General features: G+C 37.8%; 1 long non-coding RNA gene across 1 annotated transcript; it reads left to right on the top strand.

Moving 5' to 3' along the window:
* The first annotated feature begins 11725 nt into the window (after positions 1–11725).
* LOC135289287 (uncharacterized) lies at positions 11726–12272 on the top strand. Its single transcript, XR_010352068.1, has 3 exons — positions 11726–11796; positions 11990–12050; positions 12233–12272. It is a non-coding gene; the product is annotated as an uncharacterized LOC135289287 (long non-coding RNA).
* Positions 12273–15237: the final 2965 nt, after the last annotated feature.

Raw genomic sequence — 15237 nt, forward strand, 5'->3', positions numbered from 1 at the left:
AGGAAAACCAGGCATGGTAGTAGACTTACAAATTTTTTTTGTTTGTTTTTGTTTTTGTTACAGTCTGCTTGATATCATCATTAAAAACAAAATAAAAATCTATATTTAAAATCAACTGTTCCAAACATCCATAGTACCTGTCCTTAACTCATATAACTCTTATATACTATTGCTGACAACTTATGGTGCCATTTTCCTAAAAAAAACCTCAAACATTATATCTATGATGACTGTAGAATTAAAGCTCACATTGTCTCATGAATACATGAAGTTAGTTGAAAGCCCACTGGTTCTTCTGTGACTGAATTGTCATCCTCCCATAATTTTGAGTTCAAGGATGTCACAGCTTCTTTTGAAGCAGCATAATACTGTCAGAGACTGACAAATTATCATGCAGGCCACAATTCTGCTTAGGAAAGTGCTCAGCTTCTCCCTCATTAACATTCCAGATAAGGAAACACCTTTGCTTCTGATTTGCTTAAACCGCACCAGCAGGCAGCGCACTAAACTCTTCAAAGGCAGCTGCCCTTAACCTTTTATGTTTCAGCCCTTTATAATTCCTTTAAACTAAACTTAAAAGTTCCTTCTTACTTCATTGCCAGTCCCAGGGCAGGTTTGATATATAGCACTTCAGCCAGAATCTGTTTTGCCCTTCACAACTATCGACTTTTCCTATAAGGTTGCAATTCTTCTGAGAATATGTGTACACACAGAAACACACATGAAGACACACACATGTGTTGCAGATTTACAACACCACAGTGCTGTATCTTACCTCAGGAGACAGCCCACTCCTGTTCCTTTTCAGAGCAGGATCAGCTACAGCAGGTGGCCTGGGGAGAGACATGTCCAGGCAAGTTTGAATATATCCAAGGATGGGGGTTCCTCAGCTCTGGGAAACCTTTGCCTGAGTTTGACTCTGCCATCACAAAAAAAATGGGAGTTTTAATGTTTAACTGGAATTCTGAATTATTTTTTTTTCAGTTTGTGCTCTCCTCATATCAGTGGACACCACTGAAAAGAGTTTGGTTTGCCCAATATAATATTTATATATTTTATGATCTCTCTGAGCCCATTCTTCTTTAGATTAACTCTCCCAGTGCTCTTAGCCTCCCACCTCCTACCTCCCCGCCCCTTCCCCCCCACCTTCCCACATGAAAAACGCTCCAGTTCCTTCAACATCTTTGTGATCCTCTGCTGGTCATACTTCAGTATATTCGTCTGTCTCTGGGAAGCACAGATCATAATACAACCAATGGATGTGGCAGAGAACAAGAATCGAGTTCCTTGATCTGCAGACTGTGGTCTTCCTAATGAAGCCCACAGGACTGCTGGCCTTTTTTTGGGGAGGGCACAATGTTTGACCATGGTCAGTGTGGTCCCCACTGGCATTATTTGCCACATCACCTTCCTAGTTACTGAGGTTTGCCGTACCGACCTGTAGTTCCATGGATGCTTCTTTATACTATTCTTGGAAACAGGAATGATACTTTAATTCTTCAAGTTGCAGGATGATGTATAAACTGAGGAATAAAGATAAAATTCCTAGATGTGGAAATTCCATGGTGGTACAAGTAAACAATAACAGTGTTTTGTGGACATAGCTTAGGCTGTTAAGGATGTTCTGGTTGGTGAGGAAGTGGAGTCCTTCACTCCTCTCCCCAGAAAACTCAAGATAGCAGCTCTGAAGAATTAATCATTTTTCCTAAATGCGTATACATATGTAGACTTGAAAGAACCATCTCCTCTCTCTTCTTTATGATATTACATACACTCCTAAAAGTACATGTAATGTAGCATTGATTATGCAGGTTTCTTCATTTCTCAGCCAAGAAAAGATGCTCTCCAAACTGTAATTGACATTACAGTGTTTTACAGCTGACTACAGATTTTTCAGTTCCAATATACTGCTGTCAGCACAATTTCTTCTCCTTTCACACTTTCATGAAACCTAAGTCCTGCTGCTTCATTTACTTCTGTGCCTGTGGAAATAAAGGTGGCAGGTCTGGGTGCTTTTTGATCACAATTATGACCTAAGGGAGCTGAAAGGAACAGAGGAGTGTTTTTTTGCATTTTGGTTTTTTTTTTGGGAGACAGTATTTCTGAACATAACAGTTGGTATCAAGGTTGAAAGGGCTCAGATTTTATGTTATTGAAACTAGTAGTTCTAAACTTGTAGGAATGAATGAAACCTCACTTCCTAGACTGTGGCCACATTCTGATTTCTGATAGTGTGTCACAGCTGATAGACTTATTTTCTTTAAGTTAGATTATTAGTAGCTTCTCTGCATTATGAGGCTATTATCTTTCTTAATAATGCTTCAGTGTATTATTCTTCTTTAACCAAGGCAATATTTCTTATTCTCTTGTTTTCATTAACTCTACTTAGATTGAATTCTGCAATCTTTTGTCAATTTTCAATAGAAATGGATTTGGGAAACGATTCAAAAAAAGGAAAAAAAGAAATAGGCTACATTCATAATATGAAGGGAAAAAACAGTTTCTAATGTGAACTACAGATTTTGCCTAAGGAAACACAGCTGGAAAATTGTACACCTCTGCCTAGTGCCTCAGTTCAGGGGGTAAATAGAAGCACACACTGTGATGCTATGCATGAACAGAGAGCATTTTTGGAGTGTGAAGGGGCAGGACTTTCTTCTCTTCCACATATTCCTACTTTGTCACTTATATCAGCTTCTGAAGGATATAAAGAAATAAGTAGTAGGCTTTAGGCCATGCCTTACTCCTATTTAATTGAAAAGTTTAAAATCCATGCTTATAGATTACAAATAGATAACGCACAGACTCAGCTCTTCCATCTTCCCTCACACAAACACAACCAGAGGATATTAGAAGTGGAGAGCTTTTGTGGCAGGTCTGATTTTTGGGTATACATTAAAACAAATTTGGGTATACATGGGTATACAAGTATATGTTCAGTTGTGTTCTGAACACAATTATTTCATGATTATCCTCAGAGAAACATTAGCTGAACTCACAATAAACACTTGCAGCCAGTACCTTCAAACTTCCAACACTGCTTCTCAGTGTTTGTTTTTCCTAGAAAGAGACAATTCCACCCTGCAGGTGGGTCGTAGTCATGACAAGTAATCTATCTCTTTTCCAGTAATGTCTTTCAGCTGCCTATATTCAGTTTATTATATCATCTAGGTATGCTAAAGTCTATAAATATTGCCTGTAAGCTGGGAACAATGCTATTTTCTCTGAAAAACATGAATCTTATATTTCTCCACTGAATATCCCATACTGATATGTATCTCATCTTTGCTCCTTCTGGTGCTAAAATTCCTACTTTAGTAAAAGAAATACCTATTTGAAATTTTTCTCTTTTCTTCAGTATTTTTTATTGCTGACACTAACTTGAGAAAAACAAATAAACTCTTCTACAGTGAAGAACAAGACAAAAAGACCGCCACAAAATAGCAGAGGAACCAGATAGTTCTAGCTGATGTCTAGTGAGACTTTAAATAGATGTAGATTCCAACCCACCCAGGCAAGAAATGACAATCCAAGCCAGAGTAAATTGCTTTCCAATATATGTTATTAATAAGGAGTCTGATGAAACTCCAGACTTTTCCTGGTGGCTTCCGTGCCACCATGCCTTCCAACCTCAAGTCATAGTCTAAACCTGCAAGACACATTAATCTTTCAAAAATTAAACCAGGAAAATACATTAAAACATTTTTTATGTTCAAGGCATCAGAGTAAAACCTTGTGTTTGCTGTTCAAATGACCAAAAATAAGTTCAGTATCAGATCCGATCCACTGAAAATCTTAGATTTAGCTCTTTGGAAGACAATTTACTAAGGCAAAGAAACATACAGATTTTTCTTAGTCATACAGTACCAACTGATTTTATCTCGTATATATAAAGAAATAAATAAGGAAAAATGTCCCTCATGTCCTCTATAACCTTTTTTCCCCTGATGATGTTGTTCATAATCACCACTGTATGAACTTATGGATGACACCTGTCTAACTTTTTACATTAAGAGATAAAGCTTCAATTATTATGCTGAATTGACAAGAGAGGTTGATTTACCAGTGTTAAAGTTGTTGTGACTCTGTGACCCAGAAATAAGCATGATTACAAAAATGTAGTCCTCTGAAAACTTAAGGATAAATAAAGGCAACATTTGATTGTCAAAACATGCTTCAAAGCCTTTGAACTAAACACCACGCCGTATTAGAAAATACAGTATTTGAAGGACCAATGGAAGTGCATGGGCCATGGACCTGAACTAATGCCAGTTTAAGTCAATAAAATTGTTTCCATTCTCATCAAAAGAATTACTATCGGCCTTAAAACATCAAGTTCCATGTCATAGATTTGTTAATAATTGAAAAGTTTTGGTTCCTTGCTAATACTTGGAAAACTGCAGTTTTGCCTGCCAGGAAATATAGGACTTTGTTACACAAACCATTACAAGGACTGGAGCAAATGATAGTGAGGAGTTTTCTATGGAAACATACAAACTGCAGAGTTGTTAAAAAGTTTGCAGAAAGACATTTGCTTCTGTCACCTCAAAGAGAATTATAAGTGCACGGAAATAACATATATTTAAATAGTTTAAATTAAAAAGAATATAGAAAAGGGACTCCAGTAGACCAAGAAATCTTTCAGACCTGTGATATAAGCAGAAGGATTGGCAAATATAATTAAAAGGTTGCATGTGCAATCTTTTCATTGAAAAGTTTTCTTATAGTAGGGGGAGATGACAGACATCAAGACCTGAAATGGTAGAGCAAATTGAACTACTGTGTAGCAATGCAGTAGCTGCCAAATTTAAACTACTGATCTGCAGCCTACTTCTTGAACGAAAGAATGACATTTGATTTCTTCAATTTCTCAGAAACCTTTCCTGATCTCCACAGTCTCTCAAAGATGATTTGAGTGTGATTTTTACATGGTCCAGCTCCCCCAGTCAGAGTGTGTACACACCATTAGAACATGTGGGCTTGTGTGAAATCAGCTTGTTTAAATGTTCGTTGGTGTGACCTTTCTCCAAATGAGGAAAAGTTTCAAGTATGCCAAGTTTTCCCCCTGGTCTCAGGAGTCTGGAAATTGTTGGAGGCTTGTTTTACCAATGAAAACTGAGCTGAAGAAGGCACTGAGTATCATGGTTTTTTATATGTCCTTTATGTCCAGATCTCTTCCATGTTCATAGTTGGATGTTCCTGTAAAGACAGCTAGCAGCTGTGATAACCTGTAGAAATCTTTCTTGTGTTTATTCATGCCCCTCACCAGGTTTTATTATTCCAGGCAGGTTTCATCTTTTCTAATCCCACACACTTCTGCACTCAAATAGTATTTCTTTCTTTTCCTCCCAGGTCACCTCCCTTTCTTTATATGTTTTCTTGGAAGCAACATGTCCATCCATGCATCCTTCTGTAATCTTTGCTTTATTTCCCCAAAAACAGGGGTTAGCCATTTCTGAACCCAAAGTAAGTGATACTTGAAAAATCAATGAGCTCGCCTGGACACTTCTCCATAACCACTTTTCACAGGATTCTTCCAAGCCAGTCCTTGAAGATGTCGAAAGCTACTCTCATAAAGTCCAGAGTTGTGGTCTTTTTTCTGCCTTGCTCCCTCCTCTCAGGATCTTGAATTTCACTATTTTGTAGTCATTGCAGTTAAGGCTGCCTTTGACTTTCACACCCTCAATGAGTCACTCCTTGTCTGTGAATGCAAGATCCAACACAGCTTCTCATTAGCTCCTTTACCTTTTAGGTAACTGCCATTGATGCTCTTCAGAGATGTTATGCAGTGGTTTTTGGTTTGTTTTTTTTTTTTTCTGCTGTGGTGCTTCCCCAGATGATATCAGGGTAGTTGAATTTACTCATGGGAAACATAGCCTATGAATTTGAAGTCTCTTCTAGACTCATCTACGTGTTCTTCCTCATCAAGTGACCAACACCCATTATGTCACCCTTATTAATCTGCTCTTTAAGCCTTACTCATAAATTCTCATTTAGCTTATTGTCTCTCTCCCCAGGCAGAATCACAGAATAGATTGGATTGGAAAGGACCTTAAAGAGATCTAATTCCAGCCCTCTTTCCATGGACACGGATGCATTTCACTAGACTGGTCTGTTCACTGCTCCAGCCAATCTGTCTTTAAACACTTTCAGGGATGTGGCATCCAGAACTTCTTCAGGAAACCTGATCCAGATACTCACCATCCTCACAGTAAAGAGTTTTTTCCCTACTATCTAATGTAACCCACCCTCTTTCAGCTTTCCCCCTGTCCTTTTACTAGGTTTTCACTAAGACTTTGTAAAAAGTCTCCCTCTCTTCTTTCTTGTAGATTTCCTTCAGGTACTGGCAGGATGCAATTAGGCCACCCCAAAGCCTTCTCTTCTCTGTGCTGAACAATCCCAATTCTCTCAGCATTTCCACACAGGAATACCTTTGTCTTGCTTAGTGAGGTATACCCCATCTCTTCAAAGTGGATGCTGACCCTTGAAGAGATACCCATGGTCATAGAAACCAAAGTCTTGTTGCTGACACCAGCTCTACAAACAATTATTGATACACAGTCTCTCTCCTTAGACTCTTTCCCATCATCAGAAGGACTGAAGAAGATGTTGCTTGGGCCCTCATTTACCTAAATGCCACCATCAGAGCTCTCCAGTTATTTTTTATATGCTATGGGTTGCCATTGGTGTGCATATGGAAGAAAAACTTGTTAAAATCTCCAGTGCTTCTCACCTCTTTTGGAAGAAGCATCTGCTTTGAAGTTACTCAAATGATTCCTGGGAATGCCTCAAGAATCTTCAATGACTTTCCCAGTTTATTTGGAATATCTTTTAGCAGGATCAATGAAGTCTTTCACAAACTTCTGTGTTTATTGACTGCCTCTGTTACCAATATTGGGAGGGAAGAAATAAAATAAAACCAGTCTTTGATCAAAAAATTGTTGATGCTTCTATCTAACATCACTTGTAGCCTACTCTGACTTTCCCATGCCTTCCCCTTTCCCCTGACCTCAAAACTCTCTGCTCATTTACTCCAAGGGTGAGTGGGTATCCAAAGGGTGCTCCTGAAGTATTCTTTGTAGAGCCCCAACATACACAGACACTCACTCTTCTCCCTTTGCAGGTCAAGAGGAAATACTTCTATAAGATCTAACTGCAGTGCTTGTGCAGCACCACAAGCAAGCCAGGAACTCTTACTACCAGCTTGAAAGAGAGCCTTTTCTACACAGAAGGCCTTGCAGTTTCATTTTTAGTACATGGATTTTTGTATATCACAAACTCCCTCAGATTTCAGAGGACTGGGATCACTTTTCCTATTTATCAAAAGGCTGCAAGAAGGCTGAGTTTGCTGGGTCTCACTGCTAACCATATCTGTCACTTCTGACTGATTATATTAGCTCTTAAAGGAGCTCTTGCAGTTGATTCCAGGTAAAATGCACCCTTAACAGCAAATTAATGAAAATTAAATTTGAAAACGAATAAAAAAAAAACAACCTTCCAACTCCCACCCCAAAACAAACCAAACCAAATCGAACCAAACCACACAAACTGAGGAAGATAAAGTGTAAACATGAAAAAGAAAGAAACATGCATTATTGACTTTCACCACAATCATAGTTGCATGATCTCTCTTCTTACTGGCATGGCTACTTTCCTTGATCCAGAAATACATGGTTCTCATGCTGTATTTCCCCAAGAGGGCCCATTCTGCTGATATGCCTTTTCTCTTTCTGCTGTGACACTGCTCAGAAACTGCAGTCATGCTTTGTCATTTTGGTTTCCCCTTTTTTTCCCCCTATTATGAGACTATTTACCTCTACCTAATTGAAAAAGTCAGATTATAAAACTGGCAAAATGAAGGACTAGTTATCCTGTATGGTGGGGCAAATATTTTTGTGGTTAAACTGATGGCATGGCCATGCTTCTCAGGCTCCCTAACTACTTTATTCAGTAAGGAATTAAACAACTATATTATCTTCCACAAACACTCACCAAAAGATTAGTGGCAGTAAGTATACTTATTGATCTTGCTTACAAGCATACTTGTCTCTTTCTTACTTAATTGTTTATGCTTATATCAACCCAAATGTTAATTAAAGCACATACCGAATTTCTGCAGCTGGAATAGATGGATGGTCTGTGTGTTGGCTCTGATTGGGATGAGGTTCTTTGAGATAAGGATGGCCAATGAGTATCAAACTCCTTATATCCAAATTCTTGCTTATTATTACCTTTCAAGGCTATTTTTAAGGACACAGTAATATGTCCTAAATAAAATCCTTTGTTTTATAAATGATAGCTTCCTTTGTTATACTGGAAAATTGGTCTTATAGTAGTTGTTCATGCTATTCCCCTAAATCCCATTAATTTAATTATAGTTGCCAGCATTCATTCTTTTTATTCTCAACGACATTCAACCTGTTGATGCTGTTGGCTTATTTTGTGCTACACACTGCCACACAACATTTGCTCTAACACCATCTTTTGTAATCAGGTCAAGTAACTGTAAAATATTTCCTTTATTGACTGATTCTATGGACCCATCATGGCCTCTCAGTGCTAATTCTTTCTCTCCAGGCACAAAAGATAATTGCTTCTATTACTGTCTAAAATAACATATTTAATTGACAGTCATTTTCTGAAGATGCCCATTAGTTCAATGGCACCTCAGCTTCCATGTGACAGCGAGTAAGTATATAATTTATTTATCCTTGAAACCCCAGTACAACACTAAAACCTGATGAACAGTAAAGCAAAATTTTCTACTCTGCTTTTCAGCACGCTTTAAGAGAGACTAAAGAATGGTAAATAATCTTGACACTGTAGAGGAGCTAGGAGGGCAAAGGTATTCAGAAAGTTGTGAATGTCCTACAAGATATTGATGGCCTTTGTCGGTGGTTTCACAAGGACAAGGAAAAATGAAATTCTGCATAGCATCATATGTGAAGAGTTGAGAGAGATAATTCTCCTAGCAGATGCCCTAATTTATCTGTGCACGCACAGATAGTGCTGGTTTCATAAAAGGTCAGACTTCTTGCAACATAGCAATCACTATAAGGTAGCTATTTAGATTTAGTTGAAGATTTTGCATTGTGCTGCCTCCCAGATTATGCCTTCAAGTAAATGAAAAAAAAACTAAACAAAACAACAACAACAACAACAACAACAACAAAAAAACCCAAAAAAACCCAGAAAAGCCCATACCAAAACCAAAAGCAAAATAGCATCCTCCTGTACAAGTTATAGACTCCGTATAATTTAATTCATTCTTCCGTTGCAGCCTGAATTGCTGTGTTATATTATACAAAACTAATTCCTCCCCTCCATGCCCCTTCCCTCAAATTAGTACATAGCCTAGAAGGACACCTGGTTACTCTTGTTTTTTTAACTCTGAAGGTTACTCCAGATTTGTTTATAAATGAAGACTTTATTTTGGGGGTTTTGAATTGTTGTGTGTTTGGTTTTTTTGGTTACATGTCTTTGGAGGTAGGTACGTAGGTACGTAGGTAGGTAGGTTGTTTTTTTTCAGTAAAACAGATCTATTCCCACTCTCTGTGATAAATTTAGTGTACCCAAAGCCTAATTTCTTTTTGTTTGAGTTTGACCAGTTTTGATAATCCTTTAGTAAGGCTTACCTTCTTACTGCCTAAAGATATTTTTCAAGTCTCATCTCCTCTGCTGGCACACACAATAATATAAAATTCATTAGGTACATAAACATTCTAGTATATGGAAAATTTGATCATTGCAAAGGTATGCTGATTATTTTAAAATGCAAATTAGTCAACAATCGTGCAGTTTCATATTCATCTATTTCCTCTCTTCATTGAACTCTGGTGATATAGGATAACAATATATTTTCAGTCTAAAATTAAATTAAACAAAGATTAAATTAAAATAGAATCACTAATGAGTGTGTGCATGTTTTTAGGTGGGATCTTTTATCATTTTAGGTAGGATCCATGTATACAGCACATCCTCTAATCAGAAATGTTGTAAACCAAGACTAAACAGCACAAGTAGAAATACATGATGCCAAAATGTTTAACATAAAAGGCGTACCTTCTGCTTTCATTTCTCAAATTACAAATAAATATATTTATTTATTATAAGCAATTATAATTCTTTCTGTGTTTTACGATGTTTTACCTCTCTCCCATCTACATTTTTGTGAATAGTTAGAATAAACTGGACATTATTTTTCCTACATTCCCTCCAAATTTAAATCCAAAATTTAAATAAAATTATCAAGATAATATTTCTACTGCATGTCTGCACAGACATTAAGAGCAAACAGCCTATTTGACTCAAAGAATGCAAAACAAGTGCACTTTACCCCTAAACCCTGACAGTTTCTCACATGATACCTGCCCTTGCTTATCCACTTTGAATAGAGAAGTTGTTATAAGCATCCAAAAGTATTAGAGATCAGAATGTTGGATTTAAAAATGGCTATCATTAAAGACTATGTCAAAAAAAACCACGAACATTTCTAAAATCATATAAAAGAGTGTACTTCACAGAAAAGAAAAGCTGTCACTGGCTAATGTAATTACTACTATAATTAATAAATTCACTATTTTATGATGAGGGACATCTTTCTATACTGTCCTTCCTTCATTTTGCATCGAAGCACTGTACCAGATACAGTAATTGTGGAGTGGATATTTCAAGTCTAATGTAGTATGAACAAAGCCATAACTAACAAGTTACTGGGTAAGATGTTTTGATAGATTAGACTTCCCTTGACACAGTTATATTTTTATGGGCTTGATAGAGGAAATTAATGCCTCCAAGGGAAAAAAATCACTGGTGTGATCTAGTTTATTCTTAACCTGCTTTTGGGAGACAAAATTAATTAGAATTTATTCCAGATTCTGAAACTGGAAAGCACTTCATACTGACAAGTTACATTATAAAAATTATGCTGTTGCTTAGAAACAGTAATGATCTTCTTTTCTTTTTACTACTGGAACTGCAGTAAGCTGGTAAGCTAACAACCACTTGTGAAGTTTGGCCATCTCTTCAAATTTCAGCCAGTGACCCAGAGGTCATACAAAAGCTATAAGCTGTATTCCAAACTCTGTGAGACCTCTGCCTTTCTTGTTAGGTGAAAGCCCACGGGGAATGTGCAGAAGCTCATATTATAAAGGATTGCTAGTACAGCTTTGCAGGGTCAGCTGAAAATAAATTTGTAGCAGTGTGTTAAAGTCTTATTAACAAGGATTCTTGTGGACAAAAAAAAAAAAAAAAAAAAAAAAAAAAAAAAAAAAAAAAGCAGCCAAATTAACGTTCCTTAATAAAATTCTGGCAGGTCAGCCTTCTTATTTGACATCCTTTCTGTCCTTGGATGCCAGAAATACTGCCAGTACAGCAGCTGGTTATCCTCCAGCAGTAATAATTACTAGGTATGGAGGAGAAATGTTATTCCTGCCTGTGGAGCAGGTCATTGATACTTCCTATCACAACTGTGTGTCATGACTGAATAGTAAAGTGAAGGTAGTAATAAAAAGCAACTCTTTTGTGAACCATTTCAGAAGCCATTTCCTACAGTCATTTGGAGATGTAGTGTCTGGGAGGACTGAGGCTTGTTAGTCCCCTAGATGTTTTTGTGAAAGAAGAAGTCACACAATGCAGGACAGAATGTTGGTGCCTCAAATGACATCCTAAGTGTTCCTTTCCACTGCTGCAGGCAGACACAGGGCTCCATGATGTGGCAACTATCTATTCAGTTGCCACAGCTGATACGTGGGTGGGAGACAGTAGGATGTGCTCCAGCGAGTCAAGAAAAAGCAGGTAAATGCTAAAGAGAGGAGTGAGTCAAAAATCTCAGACAACATTGAATTGATGAACAGGCTTCACAAATATTCCGTTTGCTTTCTAAACTCTATCATATTTGAATGGTCTTGGAATACAATGTCACCTCTGATGTTTTTTCACCATTTTACCTTCTCTGTGCAAAGATATTGTGTTCATTATCTTCTGACAGGGACATTGTCTTGAACACAAGTGTCACAGTAATATGTGTCAGTCTTGCCCTCCCTGCCTCGGTAAGTTCTGCCTGAAACTTTTAAGTTGGTGAAAATGCTACTGTTCATCTGATGAAAGGAATATATCTACAGACTGCCATCACAAAACCTATTTCATTCTTGCCTGGTTTTCCTTTAATTACAAAACTTGTATGTATGATAACCTAATATGAATAGACTCAATGGGACTCTTGAAATTCTAGGACAAGCTGGAGAGAAGCAGTGAATCTGCAGCCCAAAAAATGCTGTACAGCTGACCCACTCAAGTTTTCAGGGAGCATACACATGTAAGGAAATAAATACATCAACTGAACTCTATCATAGAAGTCTGCCTAATTCTTGACTGAATATGAATGTTCATCTAACACATGCCAGCCTTGACTTGCGTTAAGAGAGCACAGCAGGTTAAAAACTTCACTTGTCCCTGATGTCAAAGTACTAGCAGGTGAGGATGACTACTGACAGCACTAGGCACTCTTGATGGCTGTTGAAGTGTGTAGTGCCTGTGTTAATCTACACAATTTCTGATGACACTGATTAGAGCTGATTTCCTAAAGAAAAGCCATTTCCCATCAATAGCACAGTAATGAATCATGTCTAATGCTGATCTCTGTTTCTCTGACAGAGAAACTTTGAAACTCATGAGTAACCCAAAATGTTACTGTATTCCATATCTACTTGTGTCCCAAATGGTTAGAGTCCTTTCAAAGCCCTGCAGTTGGGAAGTTGGAGTGGGGTAGCACCGCAGGTGCTTTTAAAGTCTCCTCAGGTGCTTTTAAAGTCTCCGCCAGCAGGCAGCTCCTGCCCTTTTGCTTCATGGTTTTTGTCTTGCTGTTTTCTTGGTATTTTTCCTTAGACAGAGGCTTTTTCCTTTTTAGGTCCTCTTCTGGTTTTTTGTTTTGTTTTGTTTTTTCCCTTTGTCTTGCGATTGCACTCAGTGGTTTTGAACTGCCAAGGGGCGAATTCCACAGGTTCCTGCCTGTCTCCTGGGCAGAGAGCAAGTGACCCCACTCCATCAAGCCAGTCCAGCTTGCCATGGCACCCAGCTGAGGAGACCACAAGTCACTCAGTGCAGCATCCTTGCCCTTGCCTTGACTGCTCCTGCTGTTTCCTGCCAGGAGAAAGTCCCTCTATGAACTCTAACCCCTGGATCTGGAGAATGCCAGCCAGTGCTGGGGAGATGAGCTGAGTGGGCCAGGGGAAGAGAGACACCATCTTTCCTCCATCCTTCAAACCAAATTCTTGGCTGCAAAACACCGTGTTGGTAGGTCACCCCTGGTGTTTTGGATCTCCCTTTGTTCTAGGGACTCTGTGAAAATTAGCAGTTTTGTATCTGGTGATTATTTGCTGACTCTTTACTGTTGTTCCACTTGTTAGTAAACTGTTATTTTTTCACTTCAATTTACTTGTATGCATTCCTTATTAGTGGAAAGGAATTGGTTGCACCTAGAGAGGGAGGCAATGCATTCCAAAGTGTTCTCCTTCCAATTGTTTTAAAGCAAGATACACTTCTACTGTGGTACTTCAAATACTCCAAAAAAGTTTCTCAATAAAAGTGAATACAAGTCAGTGTATGAAAACCTGTATGCAGCTGGCTTTTGCAGAGGACACAGGTTCCTTACGCACCCTCATGTTTCTTTGCAGTCCAAAACACATACAGTGAAGGATGAATGACATAATGATCAGCATGATAGCAGCTTTGGAAGAAACACACACTATTAAAGACAATTAAAACTATGAATAGTATTCATCCTGTCACCTAATTTAATCTAAACTCTTAGCCCACTGGAGAGGTGATTTCTCTGACAATATACAGTATTAAAGGTAAAGAATATCTGGGTAACTAATAAGATTGATAAGACTGGGTAACATTCTGCTTATTTTTTAACAATCTACCAGCAGCTTTCTTTTGAGCATAAAGTTGTATAAAAGAGAGTCTCTAAGTTATCATTTATTAAAAGCAGTATTTTATCTGAAAACCTGCACTTGTTCTGACAAAGTGTTGCAAAGACGGAATGTTAAACACTCCCACAAGGAGGGCAGCTTCTGTCTTTCCCTATTCTTAGGTAATTGGTCACTGTATGAAAATATTTTGTAATTTCTGAAGCTTAACAGAGACTTGGAGATCAGTATATTGGGGCATATTAACCCACTCTTCACCCAGCACCACCCATTCCTGTACATCAACCACTGATGACAGGCATGAAGAGGATTAACACTTAGAATACTTGTCACCACCTTGCTTTCTATTGGGTTTTTTCCCCATTATCTGAAGGGTTTAGCAAAGTAAGTCCTATACATTAGAGAAGTTTTGCTTATTGTTCCCTTTTAGGATCACAGAATCTAGAATCAAAGAATTTCCAGAATAATGAAAAAGGGGGGAGGATTTCCAGACTGACTAGAAATGAGTCAGTAAATCATTCATACATTAATAAAACATCTATAAACAGCTTTTATTTTAAATATCCTTAATCTAAATTATAGTCCAAAATGATTGACTTGGATGATCACTGATTAGTGATTAGGGACAGAGATGTCCATAATTCAAAATGGGTGACAGGGATGCAGAGATGGTCCTTTCATCCTAACCTCAGAAAAAACTCTGAACATATAATTTTCTTTTATGAATATTCTGAGAGGAAGAGCAATCGGCAAGTTGCAGAAACTGCTTTTTCTTCCTCAGTGACACCTCAAGTAAGATTCATGGGGATGTATTTTTCCCTCCTTCTAGAAACAAATGAAGCATGAAACCTCCCAGGACCCAAATCTGAAAGGTAAAATATACTCAGTCATATCCAAGCATCAAGACTTATGGAAGGAAAATTAATCATCTCTTATGTGTATTCATGATACATGGGTCTTTCAAAATATGCAGGTTTAATTTTGGAAACAGAGGCGAAAATTCATTCCTAGTTAACTAATGCTTAGGCAAATATCTGATCAGTTAACACTGCAAAACACAGCACTTCCAACTACTTGGTAGGAAAACTTGTACAAATAGCATAATCCTTCATGGTGGACATCAGGTTATTTACCCTGTTAAAGAATAATGTCAGCTAGGATGCTTTCTAGTTAATTAGTAGCTGGAGTAGCAATACCACTGCAAACATAGTGATTCTTTTCAAAGAAGTAGACTTACTGTGCAGGTAAATAGCCAACTTAATCCTTAAATTGTAACATTAGCATATTTGATCCCACAGTAGCTGAT

Source organism: Passer domesticus, chromosome Z (genome assembly GCF_036417665.1).
Source record: "Passer domesticus isolate bPasDom1 chromosome Z, bPasDom1.hap1, whole genome shotgun sequence".
Classification (NCBI taxonomy): Eukaryota; Metazoa; Chordata; class Aves; order Passeriformes; family Passeridae; genus Passer; species Passer domesticus.